General features: G+C 42.6%; 1 pseudogene; it reads right to left on the reverse strand.

The window, feature by feature from the left end:
- Positions 1-7877: 7877 nt before the first annotated feature.
- LOC120093368 (U1 spliceosomal RNA) lies at positions 7878-8025 on the reverse strand (annotated as a pseudogene).
- Positions 8026-12861: the final 4836 nt, after the last annotated feature.

Here is a 12861-nt window from a genome sequence, read left to right on the forward strand (position 1 = left end):
CTTTCCTCACGGTTAATTTTTGATGGAAAATTTAATACGAAAAAGACAGCAGAGAAGAGACAAGAGCAAATGAGAATTGTCTACTGGGATTCTGAACATACTTAACCAAACTAGAGAGTGCAGAGGTGTGGCAATGGCTGGGGGATCAGCAAGAGGGAGCCAACAGGGAGGACCACCTTTGTCTCACTGAGCAAAGCACTGAAGCGTTGGTACCTACTTAGAGGATAGAGGTGCCAGGATGGGCAAAAGCAACAAGGTGCTCATGCCACTGCCAGTCTCCAGCCTCTGAGTATTCTAGTAGGTCAGTGACTCTCCCTCCTCCTCTGACCCACCAAACATTATTATTCCTGCAATTGGCACCTCTCTTCGACAATTTCCTTGCTGACTAAACCATTCTAAGGCAAGCTGACTGGGATGTCCTCTGCTTCTTGCCTCCTGCTAGTCAAGCCCTGAATAATCCTCTCTCCTGCGTGGGAGTGCTCCTTGCTTCTAACCAATAGAGTGTAACAAAGGGGATGAATTAAAGTCTCAAAGCAGTTGGTTTTCAATTAATCAAAAGGGAGATTATCTTGGACCTGACTTAATCAGGGGAGAGCAATTAAGAAGGAGCAGGTTCTGTTGTGTTAGCTTAATGTTGGAGACAGTCTTGCCAAGGGAGCCCACAGAAACCCTTCTTCCCCTTAACTCACAGAGCATCACCTTTTCTCTGGTCTTTCACTCAACCCAAAACTGATATTTCCATCCCTTACCCTCCTGCCCTCTAAATAATGAAGCACCCAGACATCTTTGTCTGCACTCCCTGAGTGATTCTATAAAAACCCAGCAGTTCTGACTGCCATCTCTATTCAGATGACTCTTGGGGTGGCAGTGGAGAAGGACCACTGTAGCTGCTACTTGGCAGGTCTAGGTATCGTAAGGGTTCAATGCAGGAATAAAGGACACATCGCAGGAAGTCGTGAAGGAGAAAGAAAACACGAGATCATGTGTTTGGTCATGTCCATCTCTGAAACAGTCTGGGGGACAAATAAGCAACAGAGCCGGGGGAAACTAGACAATTGAAAACAGTGCGATCCACTCTGGAGAAAACAGTTATCATAGAATACTTCATAGCTTAGCCATATGTAGCATTCCTATAATCATAAGGTAAAAATATGAGTCTGAAAACCAGCAAAAAGAATAGTATGACATTCTCTCTTTCTCTCCCTTCCTCCCTCTCTCCCTCTCTTCCCCTCTCTTCCCTTTCTCAACACACACACACACACACACACACACACGCACACACACAGTGTGTGTATGATAGTGTACGATTTTGAACTAAAAACAACAAATCCTGATATTCTGTAATGTGTAGTCAATGAGAATTCCAAACTGGAGAATTAAGAACAGCATACAGTCTTCAAAACCATGTCACTTAAACAGCAAGAGAAATAGCTTATAGAAATAGCTTGTGAGGCCTTGGGAGAAGTAGGAATGGTATGCTGTTTGACCAAATCAATTTCTACAGTAAGGATGAGGTTACGAGGACCCCTTCATGGCCAGGTTTATAGAACCATAAAACAGAGATATTGCAGTTTCTATAGTGAGGGGATTGAAGTGTTTGTTGAGTGGGAAATCCCCAGTTGCATTTTCAAGGTTAAGGACTCACTTTTAGCAGGCCAGGGCCCGTATGGTACTCTCTGAACACCCTTCTGCTTTTCTCACTCAGTCGAACATTTATGAAGCACTCCTTTGTTTCATAACACCACATTCTATTTCAGTAGTTTCCTCCTTTGCTCAGCGCTGCTAACAGAAGTGCCTCCATTGCCCTGGAGAAACTCAAGATTCCCGGGTGTAGAATTCGCTTCCTAATCTGTATCCCCGTGGGGGTAGAATGTGCCTTGTTTTGTGTGCTTGGCCTTCTTAGAGTAAATGTGTGCTTTGTTTGGAAAACAGTTTGCCATTTACCCTACTTCAAGGTCATAGTATCTTTTGTTTGTTGAACTGTGTGGTCCACTAAACTCTGTTTAGTCTTTCTCATGGGTATATATCAGAACACAAGGGATCCTTGGGGGGGGGGGGGGTGTCTAAATCATGTCGTATTTACCATTTTGAAGATAAACTTACCTTTTCCAGGGTTTTTCAGTAAGGAAGTTCTAGAGTCATAAAAAACCTGTAAGCCGTGTCTGCACAGCACACAGAAATAGCTACCTTCTCTTACTGGAACATAGCATCTTCTGTCAGCTGCACGGTATACCCTAATGATTTTGTTCATGCATGGTAGTCTGTGGTGGCATACTTTGGCAGATGGCTGCAAAGTACATAGGATTTATGTTCAGCTTTCAACCACAAAACCCTTACCTCTAACTGCTGGAAGTTTATGGATGGCTCTGTTACCTACACCTGAAATTCCACAACCCATTTGTTTGAAATGAACATCAAGCTTTGTCCCTTAGAATGATTCCCCCACCCCCTCTTTTATTCTCTGGCTCTGTAAAAGGCACCATGACATCCTGACACTGCCCTAGACTCTCAAAGCCATTGTTGACTTTTGTGGACCACACTGCTGAGTGGATTAGCTGTCATGTCCTGTTGAGTCTATGCCCTGTGTCCCTAATGTCATTTCCCATCTTAGTGAGCTCGTGCTGATGTAACAAACACCATACATGGGGCGGCTTCGACCTCAAAAATGTATTTCCTTATCATTTGGGGGGATAGAAGTTCAACGGTAGGGTGCCTGCCTGAGCGGATTCTGGTGGGGTTCTCTGCTGACTTGCAATATGTTTGCCTGTCTCTTTCATGTTATATGTACATGGAGGGAGCGGTCTAGTTTCTCCTCCTCTTCGCAGGCTACCAGTACTGTTGGCTAGGCCCTTATCCTTGTGGCCTTGTTTAACCCACCTCCACACTAAAAGCCCAGTTCCAAATAGGACCACGAAGAAGAGAAAGGTTTCAGTGTGTGAATTTGGAGGCTGTGGGAATTGACACAATTTGGTTCAAGACATGTCCTTCAACAGGTCTTTGTCACTTTCCTACAAGTCTGCGATCTCCTAATTAGCCCTCTTATTTCCAAGTCTCTTTTATTGCTACTTATGCATTACTTGAGAAACCTTTTCTAAGTTAGTTACTTTTGTTTACAACATTTTCTGCTTAAACAGAGAGAGAGAGAGAGAGAGAGAGAGAGAGAGAGAGAGAATGTGCCACAGAAAGAAAACCTCCTATGGCTTTCTATTACATGGAGGATAAAAGCGATCTCACAATTATGAACCATAAACTGATTATGTCTGATTTCCCAGCTGTAGCTCAAACTCCCCTTACTTCATTTATACCGCCAACACACAGGAGCACTTTCACTTCTCTGACCAGTGCTTCTCAATTTCCTACATCTGAAATGTACCATGTCTGTCCACTTGGAAATTTCATCTGCCTTGCCCATTCATAAATCTGACCTATGGTCCAATGCGACAATACAGACAGCCTCATGATTACTTCTGACCAAAAGCAATCATTTCCTATTCTGAGCATTCACTTCTGTTTTTTTTTTTTTTTTATTTTACTTGTGGAAAAATTTAGTCTGTCTCTGGAAACTAACTAATCGAAAGAAAAGAGCTATTGCCTGGCTTGTTCATGGTTGCAGGAGGATTCTCTTTCTTTCTCTCTTTCTTTCTTTCTTTCTTTCTTTCCTTCCTTCCTTCCTTCCTTCTTTCTTTCTTTAATAAACGTATTTGTATTTAATTTTATTATTGGTTATTTTACTTATTTACATTTCAAATGTTATCCCCCTTCCAAGTTTCCCCTCTGCAAACCTCCTATCCCATCCCCCATCTTCCCTGCTTCTATGAGGGTGCTCCCCTACCCACCTATCCACTCCTGCCTCACTACCCTAGCTTTCTCCTCTGCTGGGACATCCAGCTTCCACAGGATCAAGGGCTTCTCCTCCCATTGATGCCAGAGAAGTCCATCTTCTGCTACATCTGCAGCTGGAGCCATGGGTTCCTCCATGTGTACCCTTTGGTTGGTGGTTTAGTCCCTGGGAGCTTTGGGGGGAATGTGGTTGGTTGATATTGTTGTTCTTCCTATGGGTTGCAAACCCCTTCAGCTCTGCAGGAGGATTCTTACAGGACTTTTACAAAGTAGATAGAGAGGGAACCATAACTTGAGAATGGGGATTAGTATATTTCATACTCAAATGGACACAAAACAATCTTTTAAATTTCAAGGTAAGTTAATTGAAATTACCTTCTCTTTCAAGCACTTGGTCATTTTATTTGTCTCAGATTTTGTCATAATACCTTATTGGAGAAGGGTTTTTGTTGCTAAGTATTTAAAACTATTGGTTTTATTCAACATCTTCATTTTGAACACGAGAAAAAAATAAGGACAAACAGAGATTCAAATTGGCCTTCCCAAGGATTTCCAGTCACTTAGTGGTAGAATCAGGATCAGTAGAACATATGCACACCTCATCAACTACCAGTCTACTTAGTAACCATACCCTCTTCCAAGATGCTACCTTGCTAAAAGTGAAGAGAACCACTTTGAGGAACCCTAACAACTCAAGGAACACCTAGGGTTCCATCTTGGTGAATCTTTTTCTGTAGACACTGCTGGCACAAAGTCACAGCTGTTGGAAGAATTTTGTTTTGTCAGGAAATATGTTATTCGCCATAGACTCTATCAGAATAAGGGTGCTTTAGAAAGATAGATACTTTTTAAAAAAACACATGAAGTTTATAAAATATAAACAGATACCGAAAGAGGATTTGAACAAATAGTGTTGTTTGGGATTTCTCGGTGACTGTGAGCGAGATATTTAGAATACCAACAACTTTATCTTCTACTTGTGTGCACTGGCGTGCACGATAAAGTTAAAAAAAAATTGAGGTGTCAGAAACTGAATCTAGAGCTTCACAATGCTAGCCAGGCATTCCTTTCATTGGAACTGTCCCACCCGCCCCCAATCCCTCTTTTTTTACTTTTTATTTTGAGATATAAGGTCTCCTTGAGCTGCCTAGAATGGCCTTAAACTCACTCAGTAGCACACACCGGGCTTGAATTTAAGATTCTCATACCTTTGACTCTGAGGAGCTAGGATTAGAGACCTCTACTGTCAGACCTGGCTCTAAAGTCAATGTTATACTAGTATTTCTAACTGTTGCTACTCTTTGATTTGTTCTCTTGGAGGTTTCGCTTAAACCATGTCTTACATTCACAAGGTCTCCCCCAAATGTGGAAGGGTTGAAGGAGTGTTGGGTGCTGGCAAAAGTTTTGTTTGTACTGCAAAGCTACTTCACAGGAGCAGTTCAGTCTCCATAACCACACAGCCTGCCAGGACTCCTCTATGCATTTAAATAGAACCTGTCACTTTTAAAGAGAGCCGTGGAAACACCTTGGGGGACACACAATAATCCAGAAAGGATGCAAAACTTTCAGGTAGGTCGTCGGGGCTTGAGTTTGTCCTCAATGAGGACGACAGTACTGTTCCGTGGATACTATTTAATGGACCAAGTTATGTGCTTAGATTATATTTCCCAGTTTTGTTGCCTATCCTAATGCATCAGAAATATTAATGCTGAGAGCTGCATCGAGAAAATAAATAAGAATAGCCTTGGAATGCAACCATTTCCCAGGATTAAACAATATGGAGACTTAGATGTTTGGCATAGATTAAGTATTTCTTGTGATAGATGTATGTAGTGGCTCTCTAAATGAGAGTACACCGTGGGTTCAATGTTATTTATAGTACTTTCTCTGTTCTAGGTGTCATACTAGGTAGGGGCTTATCATTAGGATAAAGCAAAAATGCTCCTGTCTTTATAGTCAGGTCGGGAAAATAGGCATAAAGCGAGTGAGTAGGAAATAAATTACTAAGTTATGAGGGAAAACAGGGTATTATAAGAGAATACCCTGGAAGACTTCCCCGGGGAAAGGTGATTGGAAATGGTCCCTCTGTTGATTGCTGGTGTAAGGCTTGGCCCGCCATTGTTCCCCATTAGGTAGAACAGTAGGGCAGCTTTGGTGAGAGCAGATGATACCATTATGCAGCGCTGGCTGGGATCCATCATCCCCACCCACCCAAAGCAGTTAGCAAAACATAGCCATTTTCCATAGGGCTGCCACTTCTAAAGCTCCTCCAGCTCCACACGGCTTGCGGGGTTGGTTGGTCATCCCAGATGGCTTAATTGCATAATTGTGAGAGCCTCTAATGCTAACGGGAAATGGAACACGTGTCAGCATGACTCATGAAAAACTATAGTTGACAGTATTATTTTTTTTTTACTCTTAAGCTAACAATGCTTTACTTGTAAGTCTTATACATGTTTCCTTTTAAAAGATTCAGGAGTTTGTTTATTAGAAAGGGAGAGGAGGCAAAACATTCTTTATCAAATGTCAATTTTTCATCGTCGACATGTATCAATGTGTATCTTAAATGAGATTCTCCTTGTTTACAACCATGCTTATCAACAAACATAACCTAAACATGAATATCTCTACCTATTCACTTTAATATTTTTGTAATGAACTCTTTACTCATTAGAGAGAGGTTTTCTCCCCAAAGCTTAGTTGCACTAGTATGGGGGAGGGGGGGTTCCTTAACGTTCTAAGTGATTTCTGTGTTCTTCCGTGATGCTCACTGCCACACCTGTAAACTGCACCGATCCATTTTCCATCTCTAACTTTTTATTTATAAATAACAGTTCTCTGAACGGAAGAACTCTGCTCTTCATTCAAAACAGAAAACTGTAGTGTTTGGCTTTCCATTAAGAAAAAATGAACTGTTTCTAAGCCTATCCATCTTCCTACAAACTTGGACCGTGAACATCTGGTTTTGAGCTATTTTCCTACTGAGGCATGATTATAGAGAATCATTGCTTTTATTGCTGTGGTAAACAGCATAGCCAAAATCAACCTGGTAAGGAAAAGGTTTATTTCATTTTACAACTCGCAGGTCACACTTGATCAATCGGAGAAATCAGAAACTCAAGGCAGGAACTGATGCAGAGGCCGCAGAGGAGTGCTGCTCTCTTACACAGCAGAGGACCACCTGCCAGCGGTGGCGCCATTCACAGTTGGCCGGGCCGCAGACTTGCGTTCAGACCAGTCCGCCTGAGGCATTTTCTTAATTGAGGTGCTTTCTCCGAGAAGACCCTCGCTTGTTTCAAGTTGACAAAAAACTATCCCGCACAGGAATCATAGAGTTATAGACCTTCACCTTGTAGAAAAAGCCAGCACTAAGAGAAGCCAAGGGTCTTTCTTCTAAAACAACAACGAAAACAATTGTGTTTCTTTCTACAAACTTGATCTCCAAACACCGGAAGTGTCTGTTTCACTAACTACCAACTTCCGAGAGCAGTGACGTCACACTCCGTCTATTCTATCCCTGCAGTAAAATGTGTCTCAGTTGGTCCATCTCACAACTTCTAAGTGGTGTTTGAGTCTGCCACTGTCAATCCACTCGTGTCACCCCACCACTGCCAATATTCTCTAACTTACACTAATGTATTCCTTCAGTAATTTAAGCCTTTTCAGCCTTAGAAAGCTTGACTATGCCCGGTGATTTGTCATGCCGGCACAGCCTAGGCCTAATGAGTGTTTCTTCTTTGAGGCTTCAGAGGAAAGCCCATGAAGCCCGTAGGTAGCAGGAGCTGCGCAAAAGCCAGCGAGGAAGAGAATAACTCCACTTCAAGCTTATTCTCAGATCTCTTTGCCTCTCTTAGTAGAATTGGATACTAGATCACCTCTAAGGTTCCTTATAGGTGCAGGCTTGCGGTTTTACTTGCGTCTGAGTAGAAACACCTCGGAACCATGGTAATTCAAAACTCCAGAGCAAGAAAACTGCTGTCTCAATAGTCTCTTTATTCAGTGGCTCTTCAAGTTGCACTTGTTGTTTTAATTTTTAAAAAGGGGGAATGCCAACACAACTCTCACTGCCACAAATTTTGTGGTTGAGTTTCCCACTCGGGGAAACCACAGGTCAGCACACCTGGAGTGCCTTGTCCTAGGGAAGCCACCTTTCCGCTCACGGTCTCTCTCCTGCCAGGTAAGTATGGCCTTGTTTGACTGAGAAATCATACTTTCGTGATTCTAATGAATTTTTCTTTTCTTTCCTCATTTTATTTTCGTATTTTTATCCTTCACTGCCTCAATCTCTCTATAGTTGTTTATACTGACTCGAGACCTACATATTTGTCACCAAAATGAAAACAGAATCCATCTGTTCCTGTCATCCTTACAATAATATTATTTTTGTAGGCTACAACTTGCATATGCGCGTTCCCTTATTTATACACAATACTGGCCTTAAACCTGAAATACAGTTTATAAAAGGGGTGTCTTAAGACAGTAATACAGTTGATTATAGGTATTTCAAAAACAAGAAAGCATAAAGAAAAACTAGAATCTCACAGATTTCTAATATTGAGAGGTAGTAAACTGCTATTTTTTTTTAAAAAAAAAACAAGGAATTTTGGAACATATTTCGTTTTTTTTTTTTTCTCTCTCCTTCCTGGGGTTTTCCTAAAATAAAGCGAGCCACCTTGAACATTTCTAATTCTGCCTCTTTGTATTTATAAACCGTTGCTCTTCCATAAACATTAGATCTCTGCTCTCTGATTCCTTCTCTGATTCTGCACAGAGAATTTTTTTGCTTATTAATGTTTCATTAGCATTTTCCCAGGCATATATTTCCAGCGTTTCTATTGTTATGCATATTACAGCGGGTTACATGAATATGCGTGCCTTATTTCAAGCTTTCTCCGTAGGGCATGGGAATTCTAATCACATTTTGCCTAGCAATTTTTTTTTTTTTTGGTACATTTCACAGTTAGAAGGCAGCCATAGACTGGCTCTATTTTTAGGAGGTTTATACCTCATTTATTGATGATTATCTCTTAATACAAAGCACACATTCCGCTCTTTTTAGGCGTCCTCTTATTGGCTTTGTAAGAGTCAAAGTTGAGTTTCTTCCTAGCATGACTTCAGGCCTGGGGGATCTCCTGACCCTGACTACAACTAATATTTGCAATAAGATTACTAAGGGGAAGTTGATCTAAATTCAAAGCCTCTGAGTACCTCTGATTACTGCAATGCTGTTAGCTTCTTGACTGAGATGGGAAAAATCACCATTTTCCCCAGAATCAAATCCAATGTGTCTGCCAAAGCCTTCCTCAACAGGAGGGGGCATATTGCAAATGGAGAGATAACCAGCCTCTTCCAGGAACTCAGTTTTCAACTTTATTACGGTCTCTAATGCTCAGACGTTGCCTTTGCCACTTAAACTCCAGCCTTCCCTTAGGAAAACAAACAACACAAGCTTGAAGCATCACAAGGAGTTTCAATTTCATCCCAGTTTCTTTCATAACCAAGAGTCAGACTGGGTGGCAGTGGTTGTTGCCTCGCCCCTCCCCCATCCCCCGTTTATTCTTGCCTTTTCTTTTAAACTCTCCTACTGTGTCCAGATTTTATTTTCATCCCTTCTGTTAGTCATATTGCATCACTGACAAAATACGTGAGGAGGGGAAAACCTCTTCAAGAAAGGAAAGGCGCATTTAGGCTTGAGGTCTCCGAGGTCTCAGGGTCAGCTGGTTTTATTGCCATGGGCCTGCAGTGAGGCAGGAGAGCATCAGGGTGACGAGAGCTTGGAGAGAAGAAGCTGCTGGTTGGGAACAGAGAGAGACAGAGTGCAGAAAGGCCAAAGATAAGTCATACCCTTCGAAGGTCTTTCTTAGGGACTTGCTTCCTCCAATCAGTTCCCACCTTCCAGGATTGCTACCACTCCCTAATGGTCCGTCCTGTAGCTCAACCCATTGATTACAGTGTCCTCAGGGATCTGTTCAAGTCTCCCAGAACCTTATCCCTCAACACTGCATTAGGTACCAACGCCTACCCCCATGAGGGAGCCTCGGGTGGGAGGGGCTATGTCCTCTCCAAGCCATAACACTGGCGTTCTGTCTACCCACAGTACCTCTGAGTGAAGTCTTTCTTGTGCTGGTGCTGTTATTTTAAGCTTTCACAATCATGCCTCCCTTTCTTCTTCCATTTCAATGATCCGGTCTCCCTGTTGCATCCTGGCTCTCTGGCTGCCTCTTGGGTGCCACACAGAATTCTGCTCCCCCATTTCCGTTCCCCTCCTCGCTTTCCCTGTTTTATCTGACCTCTCACCAAATTTACTCCTGGATTTCTACAGACCATGGTTTACCCAGAGTGCCATTTGGAAACGTTTTCAATTGTAAAATATTTTCTTCCTGTGTTCTTCCAGAAGCCATGACATTCTGGGCTCCAAATCTGTCTCTTTGGCAATTTATCAGGTGTGTGTGTTAGTTATCCTTGGAGTGAATTTTACTGGTGCTATGTAAGAACGTTTCACAGACCGTATGATTTTTTTCCCCCTGAAGACTTTCTCTACCTTGCTGTGCCCCACCTCCTGCCCCCCTTATTCTGGTTTAGGAGCTTAAGAGCAGTTTGCAGCATGGTTCTAGTTCTGCAAAGTCAGGCTATTGCTGGCATGTTATTTATTTGCAGGCTGGAAGTCTGGTTGGAAGACAGGTTGGTTGTCCAGCTCTTTTCCTGTGATCTTAGCACAGGGCAGCTCCCTTCCTAGTGTATGTCTGAAAGAAAGCAAGGGGCGAGTCACGTGTTCCATTTCATCACCGAGTTTGGGAGCGACACACCATCCCTTTCATTGTGCAATTCCAAGAACTGAGCCTGTCCTTAAGGAAAGAGCATAGTTTGTCCTCTTGCGAAAAGAAAGAAATTCTATTTAAAAAAAAATCACCATGCCAACCTCCATCTCCCTCCTTTTATGGCAATTCTGTTTTGTTATTGTTTGCTACTTTGTTTCTATTTGTTTGCTTGCTTGCTTGTGTTTTGAGACAGGATTTCCTGGTGTAGTCCTGACTGTTCTGGAACTCTATAGACAAGCTCTTAGCCTCAGACTTGTAGATCTGCCTGAGTGCTGGGATTCAAGGTGTGGGCCACCACTACCTGGCTTATTTCTACTTACTGTGCTGGAGTCTCCCGTAGGGCAGGCTAGCTTTCATCTTCTGTTCCTCCCATCTCTGCTCTCCTGAGGCTGGGGTTATAGGCTTGGGCTGTCACACCTAGCTCTTTCCTATCAATTCTTATTGGATGAAAGAAAACTATAAGGCGCCACCAGTATTGATTTATACTACCAGGCCTCAGTAACCCCCCCAATAGGAACAGAGTAGCAGAAGCCCAAGAACCAGGTAGGGTTCCTAGTGCTGTGATGAACACCATGGCCAAAGCAAGTTGGGGAGGAAAGGGTTTATTTGGCTTGGAGGAGCCAGGGCAGAGACTCAAAAAGGCAGGGACTGGAGGCAGGTGCTGAGGCAGAGGCCATGGAGAAGTACTGCTTACTGGCTTGCTTTCCATGCCTTGCTCAATCTGCTTTTTTTACAAAACTAAGGAGCATCAGCTCTGGCACAATGGGCCGGGTCCTCACATGTCAATGACCAATTAAGAAAGTGCCCTACAGGCTTGCTCACAGCCCAATCTTATGAAGGTAGTTTTTCAACTAACATTCCCTCCTCTCTGGTGATTCTAGCTTCTGTTAGGTAGAACCAGCCAGCACACAGTCTTACTCCAGTTCACCACTGATCACCTCTGTGAGGCCCTGTCAGTCACAGACCTTACTTGCCCTGGTTTCATGTGTAAGACTTAGTTAGGTATTCTTTAACATTCCTTTCTCAGTACAAAATTTGATTTTTATTTCTATAGTCATCTTATAGGAAGTTACTCTTGTTGAAGTAAAAAAAAAAGAAATTTCTAGACTTTTGGGATCTCAGTCACTATGAAACACAGTTAGCCACATACACTGATGATGACAAACAACTGTTAAAAAGCCAGCGTCCTGACATATCAGCTGAATAACTAGGGGAGGGGTCTTTAATAAAATCACGGTTTCTGATGCTATAGACAGGCTTTAAGGAGATCTACACAGGCAATGCAGTATTTTGATTCAATTCTCTTTATCCCCCTCCCCTTTCTCTTATTCCGTAGACCAGGCCATCCTGGAATTCACTTGTACCTCTGCCTTTCAAGCTTGGTGATTAAAAGTGTGCAACACTGGGGGTTGGAGAGATGACTCAGTGGTTAAGAGCTCCGACTGCTCTTCCAGAGGTCCTGAGTTCAATTCCCAGCAACCACATGGTGGCTCACAACCATCTGTAATGGGATCCGAAACCTTCTTCTGGTGTGTCTGAAGACAGCTACAGTGTACTCACATACGTAAAATAAATAAAAATCTTTTTTAAAAAAGTGTGCAACACACACACAGAGCACAGGGGGCTGGGCTCTCAGGCTGATTTTGAACTGGCTGTGTTTTAGTATGGGTTGACCTTGAACTCTTGCTTTTCCAAGAGTTTCTATTAAAGGTAATTGCCATCCTGCCTGGCTTTCTTGGTCTAAGTCTTGAGGGCGGTGCAGACCAAGGAACTGTTACCACTTTGATGCCAAAAAAGGACAAGAGAGATTAACTGTTCAACAAATTCTACCACAGAGAGGCCCCCCTCAGCAGTTAACTAGTGATCCCTTGTAGAGGGACTGTAGAGCTAAACTTCAGTCTCTTTCTCCTCCTTCCAAATTGGCCAAAGTCAATCACACTCACTATAGTCTAGATCTGATGAATGAAAATAAGCAATACACTCCCAGAACGAGCTAATACTACACCTCACACATGAACCTAGACATTATTAAACTATGACATTGTGTGTAACATAACAAGAAATGATATGATATACATAACACATGTGTGTTTATGCACATATACATGATAAAATCTGACCCTAACAGTTTTCGAGTACCATATATAATTCAACAATACCCACATGACCTTGGAAGAGGAGAAGACTGAGATGTGATTCTGCC

Source organism: Rattus norvegicus, chromosome 6 (assembly GCF_036323735.1).
Source record: "Rattus norvegicus strain BN/NHsdMcwi chromosome 6, GRCr8, whole genome shotgun sequence".
Lineage (NCBI taxonomy): Eukaryota > Metazoa > Chordata > Mammalia > Rodentia > Muridae > Rattus > Rattus norvegicus.